At 48.0% G+C, this 14,923-nt stretch overlaps 1 protein-coding gene and 1 long non-coding RNA gene across 10 annotated transcripts in view; one reads left to right on the forward strand and one right to left on the reverse strand.

The window, feature by feature from the left end:
* Positions 1 to 14,923, forward strand: part of CACNA1B (calcium voltage-gated channel subunit alpha1 B) — a 324,413-nt gene that overhangs the window by 144,562 nt on the left and 164,928 nt on the right. The gene's annotated exons all lie outside the window — the stretch shown is intronic.
* Positions 1,400 to 8,457, reverse strand: LOC130291081 (uncharacterized). Its single transcript, XR_008847790.1, has 3 exons — positions 8,323 to 8,457; positions 4,878 to 4,999; positions 1,400 to 1,897 (listed from the first exon to the last, which is right to left on the reverse strand). It is a non-coding gene; the product is annotated as an uncharacterized LOC130291081 (long non-coding RNA).

Consider the following 14,923-nt stretch of genomic DNA (forward strand, 5'->3'; position numbering starts at 1 on the left):
CTTAACAAGAGTAGAACAAAATGGAAGAGTTCTCCATAGCGTAAAACAGTCTATAGGTAATCCACCAATGTAACTAGGAACTCTTACCATAGGAGGTCGTGTGGACTCACACAACAATGGTCAGCGTGAATGAGCAATAAGCCCAGTCTGCAGCCTCCCCGAGCAAACGAACAATAACAGGTGAAGACTTCCAAGGAAGGAGTGGGGTTCAACAGCGCTGACCAGGAGCAAGCACGTCAGGTAGGATAAGAACGTTTATTGGATAAAAGAATGCAACGTGTTTAACCGTGCTTGCGCAATTTCATCATGAAACCGTGCAAGCGCAATGAAACGCGTTGCATTCTTTTATCCAATAAACCTTCTTATCCCAACTGACGTGCTTGCTCCTGGTCAGCGCTGTTAAACTCCTTGGAAGTCTTCACCTGTTAGTATCTTAATAAGAGAGCAGACAGTGCACAGGAACTACTGATCCCAGAAAGCCTTTACAAATCCAATAGAAAGTAAGCTGACCAAAGAAACTCCTGTCACCTGCATTACTGTGTCCAGTTGGTGCACTACAGATCCCAGCAGTGTTACAGCAGAATGAGCCCATTAAAGGGGTTCTCCGGTGCTTAGACATCTTATCCCCTATCCAAAGGATAGGGGATAAGATGCCTGATCGTGGGAGTCCTGCCGCTGGGGACCCCCGTGATCTTGCACGCGGCACCACATTCATAATCAGTCCCCGGAGCGTGTTCGCTCCAGGTCTGATTACCGGCGACCACAGGGCCGATGGCGTGTGACGTCACGCCTCCGCCCCAGTGTGACGTCACGCTCCACCCCTCAATGCAAGCCTACAGGAGGGGGCGTGATAGCTGTCACACCCCCTCCCATAGGCTTTAAAGCTTCTACAATACAATACAAAGCAAGCTGTGGAAAGCAGTGGGCTGACCTGTATTTTAACATAAATATACTTTAAGGGTAGGGTCACACATGCCCTATTTTGCTGCATATTTTCTGCAGTTGATTTTGCTACCCATTGACTTTAATAGGTAGTAAAATACGCAGCGAAATACACAGCAAGATATATACAGCATGTGTGACCCATACGCATTTATTGTAAATGTGAAGAATGCTAGTATTTCTACCTGTGTTTAACTTAAATATTCATTGAATGCATTGAGAGTGAAAATGACTACAACCTAGCCCTATTCCACCACCTGCTGTCTGCTTAATACTACACTTACCACCAGTCCACCTAGTCCGCCAGATACTAGATACCACCAGTCCACCACCACCTGCTGTCTGCTGGATACTAGATACCACCAGTCCACCAACTCTAATAAGGAAACTCTCCTGAAGATGGAGTGCATTGTAGTCTACAGGTCCTCTTTATACAGGCCAATGATAGTGGGTTTAGGAGTCTTTATTAAAAAGTGGTTGACCCTAGAGCCTACTTCATTACTGGTCCCTTCAGTGCTGCAGATCTTATCAGGAGCTGCTAAAGTCCAAAGTGGTTTTGGCAAGAAATTAGAGTAATGTTTCGGGAGCATGAATATGCATGGAGGTTGGCCGGGTACTAGAGATGGCCCATTAAGGCTCCACATCGCAAGAGACCAATTTTGGTTGTGCTGTGTCCTCCTTGTGGTTTTAATTCTCTTTTTTGGCATTTCCGATCTTTGTTTTTTCCTGGGTTTCTAGTCAGGAGGCTGATAAATGATTTGTGTCTAATGAATCGTCCTTCCTCCTGATGCATAGTCAGACACGGAGATTCGCCTGAGTCAGACCTTTTGCTTCTGTCAAGCTGTAAACTCCCATCCCATCTGGTCGACCTGGTGATCGATGTATCCGTGTCTTGAGAGTGTTGCTGTGTTCTACTTCCGAATGCAGTCAGTGATCATTTGTTATCTCATTGATTCTTATTTAATACATCAACAGCGCCGGCGAAATGAAAAGACAAGAAACAAGAAGAAAATGTATGAGGCTGACCAGACAGACTGACTGTCACTTAACACCCTGCTAGGCTCCACTACATTTATAGCGGGGGACATATAATCGAACCCCCTGGATCCAGTCATAGCAACATGACATTCACCCCCAGAGCCAAGCACTTTGTATGACTCCCTTAGTGTGAAGGTGCATGTAACCTTATCTAGTGGTCTATTTACTAGTACTGTATCTCATTTACAAATGCGAGCTGACTGTGTGCAGAGGCCTCGTGCGTAGGCGAGTCCTCTGGAAATTGCAGTCTCTGGAAATGTCTGGTTTAAAAATGGACAGATCTAGATTCCTTTTTTATCTTCTTCTCGTGCAAAATACCAAGAAAAAACACCCTATATATAAACGCAATGCCTGGGCCATTGGCGAATAAAAATCTGCCACACAAAATTGCAAAAAAAAATGGTGGGCATGAGGGCCGGGTGGGAATAAACCTACAGGAACATGACACAAAAAACATTAGACTGAATTCAAGACCGGCCAGGCACTCGCGTTACCGGTGAGTGCGGTCTGTCTATCTACTTAACAAAAAACATTATAAAGAATTAAATAGAGTAAGTGCTAAGCACTACAAGGAGTCCTGCACTCACTGCTCAGCAGACGACTTCAGATTCCAACAATGGACAGACCGGACGAGGCTGCAGGAACTGTGTGTGGCTCTCTAAGCGCCCCACGCAGTTCCTGAAGCCTCGTCCAGTCCGTTCATTGTTGGAGTCTGAAGTCGTCTGCTGAGCGGTGAGTGCAGGATTCTTTGTAGTGCTTAGCACTTACTCTATTTAATTCATTCTTCGGTCTACATTATTTCCTAGCACCTCCGGATGACGACCTTACTTACCTTGACCTCACAGCCTCAGTAATGATCAGCATCCATTGAGCGCAGACCATAAGGGTATATAGCAGTGCCGCCTAGTTTCTACATTCACACAAAAACATTAGAAAACTGTTCCAAAAACTATTTGTGGGGTTGTTGTGTGAGTTGACCTTGTTTACACTGCCCTTATGTTTTACAGTCATTTGAGTGTTGTCTCACAAAGGTAATCTGGAATCACCTAAGCAAATGACCCTCCTTCCCTATTGACTTACCATTTGGGTATCCCATAAACTTTCCATTGGGGATCCTATTGACTTACCATTGGGTATCCTATTGACTTACCATTGGGATCCCATAAACTTACCATTGGGGATCCTATTGACTTACCATTGGGAATCCATAAACTTACCATTGGGGATCCTATTGACTTACCATTGGGATCCCATAAACTTACCATTGGGGATCCTATTGACTTACCATTGGGGATCCCATTGATTTGCCATTGGGGATCCCTTCCAGCCTCCATATATGGTGATCAAACTTAATCCCAGCATTAACCTTCCCTCTCCAGCAATCTACTACCCATAACTTAAAATATTAAACAATCCAAGGAACATACAAGACCTTCATAACTCATGCATGCCATGATTTTATTTGTCTTGTCAGCAGCTGCCTGGCACTGGGCGCTAAAGTTGAGTTTACTGTCCACTAATACCCCAATTCTATTTTCAATGGCATTTTAAATGCATAATAATACATTTTGTTGCCTTGGCACAAGTGCATACCCTTATATTTATCTGCCCAAGTGTCCAACATCCCGGAATCCATTAAACCATTAGTAAACATTATAACTACAGAAGGCCTGATACTGATCCCTGTGTTCCCTGCTAAAGTGATCCCTCAAATAGTGACTCCAGTGGTACCATACTGGTTACTGTATCCTCACCAATACTGACCCATGTGATAGCTCACTGATAATTGTGACCCCACTAATACTGACCCCCGTGGTACCCAACTACTAACTGTATCCTGACTAATACTGACCCCTATAGTACCTTACTAGTAGCTGTGACATCTCCAATATTGGCTCATGTGGTACCCCACTGGTAACTGTATCCACTCCAATACAGACCCCTTGTGGTTCCCCACTTGTAACTGTATCCCCTTCAATACTGACCCCTGTGGTACCACACTAGTAACTGTGACACCTCCAATACTGACCCCTGTGGTACCACACTAGTAACTGTGTCCCCCGCAATACTGACCCCGGTGGTCATTAATATTGACCCGTGTTACCCCACTAGTATCTGTGACACCTCCTATACTGTTCCATGTGGTACCCCACTGGTAGCTGTATCCCCCACAATTCTGACCCCGGTGGTACCACACTGGTAAGCGTGACCCCTTACTGACTCCTATGAATTCCCACTGGTAACTGTATCTCCACTAATACAGGCCCTTGTGGTTCCCCATTGGTAACTGTATCCCCACCAACACTGACCCTTGTGGTTCCCCACTGGTAGCTGTATCCCCACCAATACTGACCCTTGTGGTTCCCCATTGGTAACTGTATCCCCACCAATACTGACCCTTGTGGTTCCCCATTGGTAACTGTATCCCCACCAACACTGACCCTTGTGGTTCCCCACTGGTAGCTGTATCCCCACCAATACTGACCCTTGTGGTTCCCCATTGGTAACTGTATCCCCACCAATACTAACCCTTGTGGTTCCCCACTGGTAGCTGTATCCCCACCAATACTGACCCTTGTGGTTCCCCACGTATAGCTGTATCCCCACCAATACTGACCCTTGTGGTTCCCCACATGTAGCTGTATCCCCACCAATACTGACCCTTGTGGTTCCCACTAGTAACTGTATCCCCACTAATACTGACCCTTGTGGTTCCCCACTTGTAACTGTATCCCCACCAATACTGACCCTTGTGGTTCCCCACATGTAGCTGTATCCCCACCAATACTGACCCTTGTGGTTCCCCACTGGTAACTGTATCCCCACCAATACTGACTCTTGTGGTACCTCACTGTTAACTGCGACCCAGTTGTACAGTATATTCCATTAATACTTACCCTCTGTTTTCCATCACTGTGCAAATTGTTCAAGGGAATCTATCATTGGTTTCATGCTGCTCGAACCCTGGGCATCATGGTACAGGGACGGGCTGCCTTTCTACAGTGACCCGATAACTTGTCTATTTTAATGTTAAGAAATTGAATGAATTTGCCTGCACATGTACATGAGACAGACTTTAGGTGGAGTGCCCTTTAAATCTATGCCCAAATCGTAGACTGCGGACTTATCTTAGTCCATCTCTTCCCCTCTTTGTCTTTTTCCCCAGACGCTCTCTATCTGCCTGCCTACTCTATCTCTGTCTGTCGCCATTGTGTCTATCTGCGCAACATACCCCTGTCATACTGTGCCTATTTTCTATGTTTTATCGTCATAGCATATGACTATTTCCACCGCCGTAAATCACTTGTCAGCAGGACTGTATTCATTATACCATCCTGAGCATATGCGGTATACGTGCAAGACGTTCCTCCTCTGTGCCGCAGTATGTACATATGTGTATCCCATTGTAGCAGAAGTGAATGTGTTATTTTATCTTGTGCACCGTGATAAGTCGCGCTATTTCACTAGATTACCTACAGTCTTATCGAAACCCCATTGAGTTGTGCCTATTGTCATATCCTGCTCTACTAGATCTTTTGCTACAGTATCCTGCAATGGTCATATAATGCAGTGGTCTCCAAACTGTGGCCCTTCAGATGTTACAAAACTACAACTCCCAGCATGCCCGGACAGCCGTTGGCTGTCCGGGCATGCTGGGAGTTGTAGTTTTGCAACATCTGAAGGGCCACAGTATGAAGACCTTTGATATAATAGGATAACAGGCTACATTTTAGGGGTTCCTTCTATAGCTGGCCATGCACATTAGATTAAAGTCAGCAAATCTGGCGATTTAGGCGGGATCTGCCAGCCTTCCAATATGTATGGTGGCGCCTTCAATGGCAGATGTCAAAGGAGAAGACGGTCAGGCATATTGGATTTCAGCATGCCCGATACTTAAAGGACATCTGCAGCGTGATTAACACTTATCCCCTATCCACAGGATAGGGGATAAGTGTTTGATCGTGGGGGGTCCGACTGCTGGGACCCCCTGTGATCTCCTGTACGGGGCCGCGGCTGTCCCGTGCAGGGGGCGTGCCAGCTGCAGCATGACGTTGCGGCCGGCACGCCTCCTCCATACATCTCTATAGGAGAGGCGGGGAGGCAGCGTTCGTGCCTCCCCGTCTCCCCTATAGAACTGTATGGGGACGGGGAGGAGACTTGGCATCACCGTCGACCTCTAGGTCGACGCTACGTCACCATGAGCACTAATGGCGGCGCCCCGTTAGGGAGATCAAGGGGGGTCCCAGCGGTCAGACCCCCCCCGCGATCAAACACTTATCCCCTATGTTGTAGATAGGGGATAAGTGTATATTGCGCTGCAGTTATCCTTTAAGTTCTCGGGAGGATAAGCCACCAAAGTTATCTGGCAGCGGCTTTCCCCTTTCCCCAATTGAACAAAACACGTGGGAGCCAACGGAGCGGGGGAACCTCTGGCATAGTGGCGCCTTGACGGGGGTTTTAGTGGCCCTACCTTCAGGGAAGAAATGGGGGGGTGTTATTGATTAGAGGTAGCAGGGTTGGAGTTTTGTTAGGTGGAAGGGGTTAATATGGTGTTGTCCCTTTAAAGGGGTTATCCAGGAAAAAACTATATATATATATATATATATATATATATATATATATATATATATATATATATATATATAACTTTTTTATATATATCAACTGGCTCCAGAAAGTTAAACAGATTTGTAAATTACTTCTATTAAAAAATCTTAATCCTTTAAGGAATTATGAGCTGATGAAGTTGAGTTGTTCTTTTCTGTCTAAGTGCTCTCTGATGACACGTGTCTCGGGAACTGTCCAGAGTAGAAGCAAATCCCCATAGCAAACCTCTTCTACTCTGTGCAGTTCCCGAGACAAGCAGAGATGTCAGCAGGGAGCACTGTTGCCAGACAGAAAAGAACAACTCAACTTCAGCTGCTGATAATTATTGGAAGGATTAAGATTTTTTTTTAATAGAAGTAATTTACAAATCTGTTTAACTTTCTGGAGCCAGTTGATATAAAAAGAAAATGTTTTTCCCTGGAATACCCCTTTAAGGGTGGTAGCAAGTGGCCAGGGAAGTGGGGTGAAGGGGAGGTCATCCCGAGGGGAGGGGGGTAGTGTATATAGAGGGGTGCTCTGGGGGGGGGGGGGGGTACTCACCAGCAGCGGTGGAAGCATGAAGAAGGTTCCACCCACCCAAGCCCGGTGTGAAACAATGATTGGTTTTGCCAAATGAAAACCAGCTCTGCTCCATCTGTGCGCCCCCTACATGTGAAATGTAGAAATGTTATCACGTCCGCACATGTATGATACTGTCTTATGGTCTCATGCTTTTCTATGATTAATGTGCTGTCTCGGGGAGCAGCTTGTGAGCACAATATAAGAGAAGGGAAGACAAGAAAGATGTCTCGCAGTGGGGTGCAAGTAACACAAAGCAGCTCTGAGATGTCTTTCACATAATGTTTAGGAATCGCGAGAGAAGCCATTTTGTTGTCTGCATCAGTGTTCACGCCAAAGAGAATTTCTCTATTTATGTCTATTTTTCTCATAAATATATATATATATATATATATATATATATATAATGCTAGCACATTTACAGACTTTATCAGTCTATAAGAGGGGCTATCTATAAAATGGGATGCCAAGGGGTATCAGTCTATAAGAGGGGCTGCCAGGGGGTATCAGTCTATAAGAGGGGCTGCCAGGGGGTATCAGTCTATAAGAGGGGCTGCCAGGGGGTATCAGTCTATAAGAGGGGATGCCAGGGGGTATCAGTCTATAAGAGGGGCTGTCTATAAGATGGGATGCCAGGGGGTATCAGTCTATAATAGGGGCTGTCTATAAGATGGGATGCCAGGGGGGATCAGTCTATAAGAGGGGCTGTCTATAAGATGGGATGCCAGGGGGTATCAGTCTATAATAGGGGCTGCCAGGGGGTATCAGTTTATAAGTGGGGCTGTCAGGGGGTATCAGTCTATAAGAGGGGCTGTCAGGGGGTATCAGTCTATAAGTGGGGCTGTCTATAAGAGGGACTGCCAGGGGGTATCAGTCTATAAGTGGGGCTGTCAGGGGGTATCAGTCTATAAGTGGGGCTGTCTATAAGAGGGACTGCCAGGGGGTATCAGTCTATAAGAGGGGCTGCAAGGGGGTATCAGTCTATAAGTGGGGCTGTCTATAAGAGGGGCTGCAAGGGGGTATCAGTCTATAAGTGGGGCTGTCTATAAGAGGGGCTGCAAGGGGGTATCAGTCTATAAGTGGGGCTGTCTATAAGAGGGCCTGCCAGGGGGTATCAGTCTCAGATGCCCAGATTAACATAGGTTAATGTATAACGTCATTAACAAATGTCACTACCCTGCTGAACCTTGTTTTCACCACTAGAGGTCCCAACGAGTCGGATTGTGCCAAAGTGACTGTCAGTCTCTGAGAGGCCACTCTATATCACTTGTAGAGACAAAGGGGGAGATTCATCAAACCTGTGTAGAGGAAAAGTTCACCAGTTGCCCATAGCAACCAATCAGGTCGCTTCTTTCATTTTTGAAGTCCTCTGAAAAATGAAAGAGGTGATCTGATTGGTTGCTATGGGCAACTGATCAACTTTTCCTCAAAACAGGTTTCATGAATCTCCCCCAAAAGGTATATATAGGGGTTGCTAGCTGTATTACCATTGGTAGACCGGTACAGAAACACACGTGGCCAATGCCGTCACTCAGTGTACTGACCTCCTAGGATTGTGCGGATAAGTTCTCTAATGTACGCCAAGCAATGAAGGGTTGCCGCAGTAACTTGGGGAACCACACTTCAAGCTGGTCAGTAATAGTGTTGGGCGCGAATACTCACATTTTGAACTCTTATGGCGAAAATCGCAAATTTGCGAATATTGCGCATATATTTGCTATATATTCGAAATTGCGAATATTTGATTTTTCCCCGCATATTCCTTCTTTTCACTTGAGGGCCAATTAGAATGATGCAAATACACTTGTCAGAGGTTATCAACAACATCCCTAGCAACCAATAGTAAAGTTGCCCACCCCCTCACTGGTGTCTTTCTCAAATACGAGATGATGCGAATATGCGAAATTCGCGAATATAGGACGAATATTCATCTATATATTCGCGAAATATCGCAAATTCGAATATGGGCAATGCCGCTCATCACTAGTCAGTAACAATACTCAGGTAGGCTCAATTGTTACTAAGGGGCCAAAAGTGCCCAGAAAATGTCCTCCACACCATTGCACCACCACGAGCCTGACCCACTGATACAAGGCAGGATGGGTCCATGCTTTTATGTTGTTTACACCAAATTTTGACCCTGCCATCTGAATGTCACAGCTGGAATATAGACTCCAGGTAACGTCCTTCTGGTCTTCCATTGGCCAGTTTTGGTTTCAGTGTGAATTGTAGCATGTATTTACAGTTCTTAGCTGACAGAAGAGGCCCCCTATTTGGTCTTCTGCTGCTGTGGCCCATCTGCTGCTAGATTGGTCTTGTTGTGCTGCCATCTTGAACCAGTCTATACGAGTCTGCTCTTTCATCTCTCAAACCAGTCTTCCCGTTCTCCTCCAACCTCTGATGTCAACAAGGGATTTTCCTCCACACAACTGCTGCTCACTAGATATTCTCTCTTTTTTGAGCCATGGATGTGTATGAAAATCACAGAAGATCAGCAGTTTGTGAAACCGCCCCGTCTGGCACCAACAACCATCACACGTTCTAAGTCACTTTAATACCTTTTCTTCACCATTCTGGTTTTAACTTCAAGATCTATCTATCTATCTATCTATCTCATATCTATCTATCTATCTATCTCATATCTATCTATCTATCTATCTATCTATCTATCTCATATCTATCTATCTATCTATCTCATATCTATCTATCTATCTCATATCTATCTATCTATCTATCTCATATCTATCTATCTATCTCATATCTATCTATCTCATATCTATCTATCTCATATCTATCTATCTATCTCATATCTATCTATCTATCTATCTATCTCATATCTATCTATCTCATATCTATCTATCTCATATCTATCTATCTCATATCTATCTATCTCATATCTATCTATCTATCTCACATCTATTTATCTATCCTGGCCCTATATTTCCCATACATCTCCATACAATGATACCATTGTGCTCGGTCACATGTATACAATGCGGTTGCAGTTAATGAGATCTTGGGGAAGGATGACGGAGATGTTATCAGGAGTTGATGGTAAAGCAATGGCTGCCTGTATACTGTCTGGATTGACATATGAGCAGGGAAGTTTATATCTGCTGCTCATCTGTGGTATGAGGTGTGAGGCAGGGCAGATAGAATTACCCTAGGGACAGGTGGCATTAACCCCTGTATCCTCAATGCCACCCGAAGGTATAACGCTGGATCCTGGGCGAAGCACGGGGGCAATATTGACTCCAACACCAAGTTACGGACAATGGTAGCTTTACTGAGTGACAGATGGTAAAGTCTATACAGTGTAGCCGGACCCACGGAGGTGACCAGTGACTTCAGAGACCTTAAGGGTTTGCTGGGACTTGCAGTGGTTTTGGACAATTTAGTGCAGGCCACATTGACTTGACAATAGATGACAGTGACTGGCTTGACTGGAGACAGACTAAGCTGTGACTGTAGTTACTTGTAGACTTGTATCTTGTGGCTGTAGACTTGACTTGAGGCTCCGATGACTCCAGACTCTTAGGCTCGACTGCACCTCAGCAAAGACTCAGGAACTAAGAGAGAATACAGACTCCTCCCAGGGCTTTTATAGGAGAGACTCTGGTGGGAGCCCATTGGTCACCCTTAAGTCACCTGGTCACTGACAACTCCTGGGTAACAATCACATGACAACTGGTGATCACATATTAACCTTTCTTAAAGATACAACATTCTTATTGTCACGATGCCGGCTGGCAGGAGGTGGATCCTCTGTGCCAGAGAGGGATAGGCGTGGACCGTGCTAGTGGACCGGTTCTAAGTCACTACTGGTGTTCACCAGAGCCCGCCGCAAAGCGGGATGGTCTTGCTGCGGCGGTAGTGACCAGGTCGTATCCACTAGCAACGGCTAAACCTCTCTGACTGCTGAAGATAGGCGCGGTACAAGGGAGTAGACAGAAGCAAGGTCGGACGTAGCAGAAGGTCGGGGCAGGCAGCAAGGATCGTAGTCAATAAGGTAATAGCAGGAGGTCAAGTACACAGTATGGACAAACACAGTAACGCTTTCACTAGGCTCTAAGGCAACAAGATCCGGCAGGGGAGTGCAGGGGCAGAGATCAGATATAGTCTGGGAGCAGGTGGAAGCCAATTAAGCTAATTGGGCCAGGCACCAATCATTGGTGCACTGGCCCTTTAAGTCTCAGGGAGCTGGCGCGCGCGCGTCCTAGAGAGCGGAGCCGCGCGCGCCAGCACATGACAGCAGGGGATGGGAACGGGTAAGTGACCTGGGATGCGATTCGCGAGCGGGCGCGTCCCGCTGTGCGAATCGCATCCCCGACGGCCATGACAGTGCAGCGCTCCCGGTCAGCGGGACCGTCCGGGGCGCTGCGGAGAGAGAGACGCCGTAAGCGCTCCGGGGAGGAGCGGGGACCCGGAGCGCTAGGCGTAACAGTACCCCCCCCCTTAGGTCTCCCCTTCTCTTTGTCCGGTAACTGCCTCCCCTGGGATGAGGACACCGGGAAAGAATGGAGGGATTCCTCAACGGCAGGCAGTACAGCAGGAGTGGGAATGGGGAGGGAGGGCAGAGGGCGAGGCCTGGCACGGGGCAGTGTGACACCAGGACGGGGGCCATGAGGAGGCACCGAGGCTTGCCTGACTGGACTGGGAGGGGGGGAAAGGCACTTCTTATGGCAGGCAGAGTCCATAAAGACTTTAGGGAGACCGGATACAGGGGAACACACAGGGTCACGGCAGGGAGTACTGGGAACCGGTTTAAGGCAGTCCTTGAAACAAGAGGTACCCCAGCTCTTGATCTCCCCTGTGGACCAATCCAGGGTTGGGGAATGGTGTTGAAGCCAGGGTAGTCCAAGGAGAATTTCGGAAGTGCAATTGGAGAGGACCAAAAACTCAATTTTTTCGTGATGAGGTCCGATGCACATTAGGAGGGGCTCCGTGCGGTAACGCACGGTGCAATCCAACCTGACTCCGTTGACCGCGGAAATGTGGAGTGGCTTGACGAGACGGGTCACCGGGATGCGGAATTTATTCACCAAGGACTCCCGAATAAAATTCCCAGAGGCACCAGAGTCCAGGCAGGCCACGGCTGAGAGGGAAGAGTTGGCTGAAGGAGAAATCCGTACAGGCACCGTGAGACGTGGAGAAGCCGACTTAGCATCAAGAGACGCCACACCCACGAGAGCTGGGTGCGAGCGTGCGTTTCCCAGACGTGGAGGACGGATAGGGCAATCCACCAAAAAATGTTCGGTACTGGCACAGTACAGACAAAGATTCTCTTCCCTACGGCGATTCCTCTCTTCCAGGGTCAGGCGAGACCGATCCACTTGCATGGCCTCCTCGGCGGGAGGCCTAGGCGCAGATTGCAATGGAGACTGTGGGAGAGGTGTCCAGAGATCTAAGTCTTTTTCCTGGCGGAGCTCTTGATGCCTCTCAGAAAAACGCATGTCAATGCGAGTGGCTAGATGAACGAGTTCATGCAGGTTAGCAGGAGTCTCTCGTGCGGCCAGAACATCTTTAATGTTGCTGGATAGGCCTTTTTTAAAGGTCGCGCAGAGGGCTTCATTATTCCAGGATAGTTCAGAAGCAAGAGTACGGAATTGTATGGCGTACTCGCCAACGGAAGAATTACCCTGGACCAGGTTCAGCAGGGCAGTCTCAGCAGAAGAGGCTCGGGCAGGTTCCTCAAAGACACTTCGAATTTCCGAGAAGAAGGAGTGTACAGAGGCAGTGACGGGGTCATTGCGGTCCCAGAGCGGTGTGGCCCATGACAGGGCTTTTCCAGACAGAAGGCTGACTACGAAAGCCACCTTAGACCTTTCAGTAGGAAACTGGTCCGACATCATCTCCAAGTGCAGGGAACATTGCGAAAGAAAGCCACGGCAAAACTTAGAGTCCCCATTAAATTTGTCCGGCAAGGACAAGCGGAGGCTAGGAGTGGCCACTCGCTGCGGAAGGGGTGCAGGAGCTGGCGGAGGAGATGGTTGCGGCTGTAGCAGAGGCAGAAGTTGCGACTGAAGTTGCTGCACCATGGTGGACACTTCCGACAGCTGGTGGTTTAGATGGGCGATCTGTCGGGATTGCTGGGCGACCACCGTGGTGAGATCAGAGATATAAGGCAGGGGAACCTCAGCGGGATCCATGGCCGGATCTACTGTCACGATGCCGGCTGGCAGGAGGTGGATCCTCTGTGCCAGAGAGGGATAGGCGTGGACCGTGCTAGTGGACCGGTTCTAAGTCACTACTGGTGTTCACCAGAGCCCGCCGCAAAGCGGGATGGTCTTGCTGCGGCGGTAGTGACCAGGTCGTATCCACTAGCAACGGCTAAACCTCTCTGACTGCTGAAGATAGGCACGGTACAAGGGAGTAGACAGAAGCAAGGTCGGACGTAGCAGAAGGTCGGGGCAGGCAGCAAGGATCGTAGTCAATAAGGTAATAGCAGGAGGTCAAGTACACAGTATGGACAAACACAGTAACGCTTTCACTAGGCTCTAAGGCAACAAGATCCGGCAGGGGAGTGCAGGGCAGAGATCAGATATAGTCTGGGAGCAGGTGGAAGCCAATTAAGCTAATTGGGCCAGGCACCAATCATTGGTGCACTGGCCCTTTAAGTCTCAGGGAGCTGGCGCGCGCGCGTCCTAGAGAGCGGAGCCGCGCGCGCCAGCACATGACAGCAGGGGATGGGAACGGGTAAGTGACCTGGGATGCGATTCGCGAGCGGGCGCGTCCCGCTGTGCGAATCGCATCCCCGACGGCCATGACAGTGCAGCGCTCCCGGTCAGCGGGACCGTCCGGGGCGCTGCGGAGAGAGAGACGCCGTAAGCGCTCCGGGGAGGAGCGGGGACCCGGAGCGCTAGGCGTAACACTTATATACATAACATAGGGGATAACATACAATTACAGTAGAAAAGATGCAGGGGGGGGGGGGGGCAGGGGACACTGCAGGGAGGCAGCCTGACAGGACAGCAAGGGTACGGGGTAACAACTCCTGTACTGGGCCACCACACATCCATCATTCATGAGGCCGGAGTTATGTGGTGTCCTCGCAGATTATTGAGTGATGGTTTTCAGTCAGATGAGAGCTGTGTACAGGAATGGATGCAATGATATCCGGACAGGGGAGGGTGTGTAGTAGGGGGTATAGTACAGTGTTCACGAGTGGTAGATTCATAAATTATGCCAGGTGTGCACCACAGAATTTGCTGTCAATAAAATTCCGCTGCGAAGCTTTCCACTATATAAATTGCTGTACCGAAAGAATGATCTCGGTAATTTTTTTGGTGGAATACGTTTCAATCTACGGGAAGGACAATGTCTACGGTCCTAGTGCTGACTAATTAATTCGCCGTCGGTAACCCGCTCTCGGAATATTCCATAATCTGAACCTAGCCTTATTGTGCAAGCTGCGTTTTGTGTAAAAAAGAAAAAGTAAATGTATCCCTTTTTACACCACGTTCTATAAACAGTAACGGGGCTTAGTGGGGCATGGGACTGGCTTTAAAGGGTTATCCAGTGTTCATTTTTACATGTTTCTATTTTGCCTGGGCTGCAACAACAGTTGCAGTGAGGTCAAGTCTGGAGAGAGTGTCTGGTGTCATAAGGAGGCCTAAAGTCTACCACGCAGCCACGGATCCACAAGTCCACAACCCCTCAGGTCCAAGTCAAAACCTGGTAAGCTACAAACGGAGTGAAGTCTTTCATAGTCAGTCTCAGTCAAGTCAGTCCAAGTCAATCTGTATCAAGTCAGCGTGGCCCTGCATCAAATTGCCAC

Source organism: Hyla sarda, chromosome 9 (assembly GCF_029499605.1).
Source record: "Hyla sarda isolate aHylSar1 chromosome 9, aHylSar1.hap1, whole genome shotgun sequence".
In the NCBI taxonomy this organism is placed as follows: Eukaryota; Metazoa; Chordata; class Amphibia; order Anura; family Hylidae; genus Hyla; species Hyla sarda.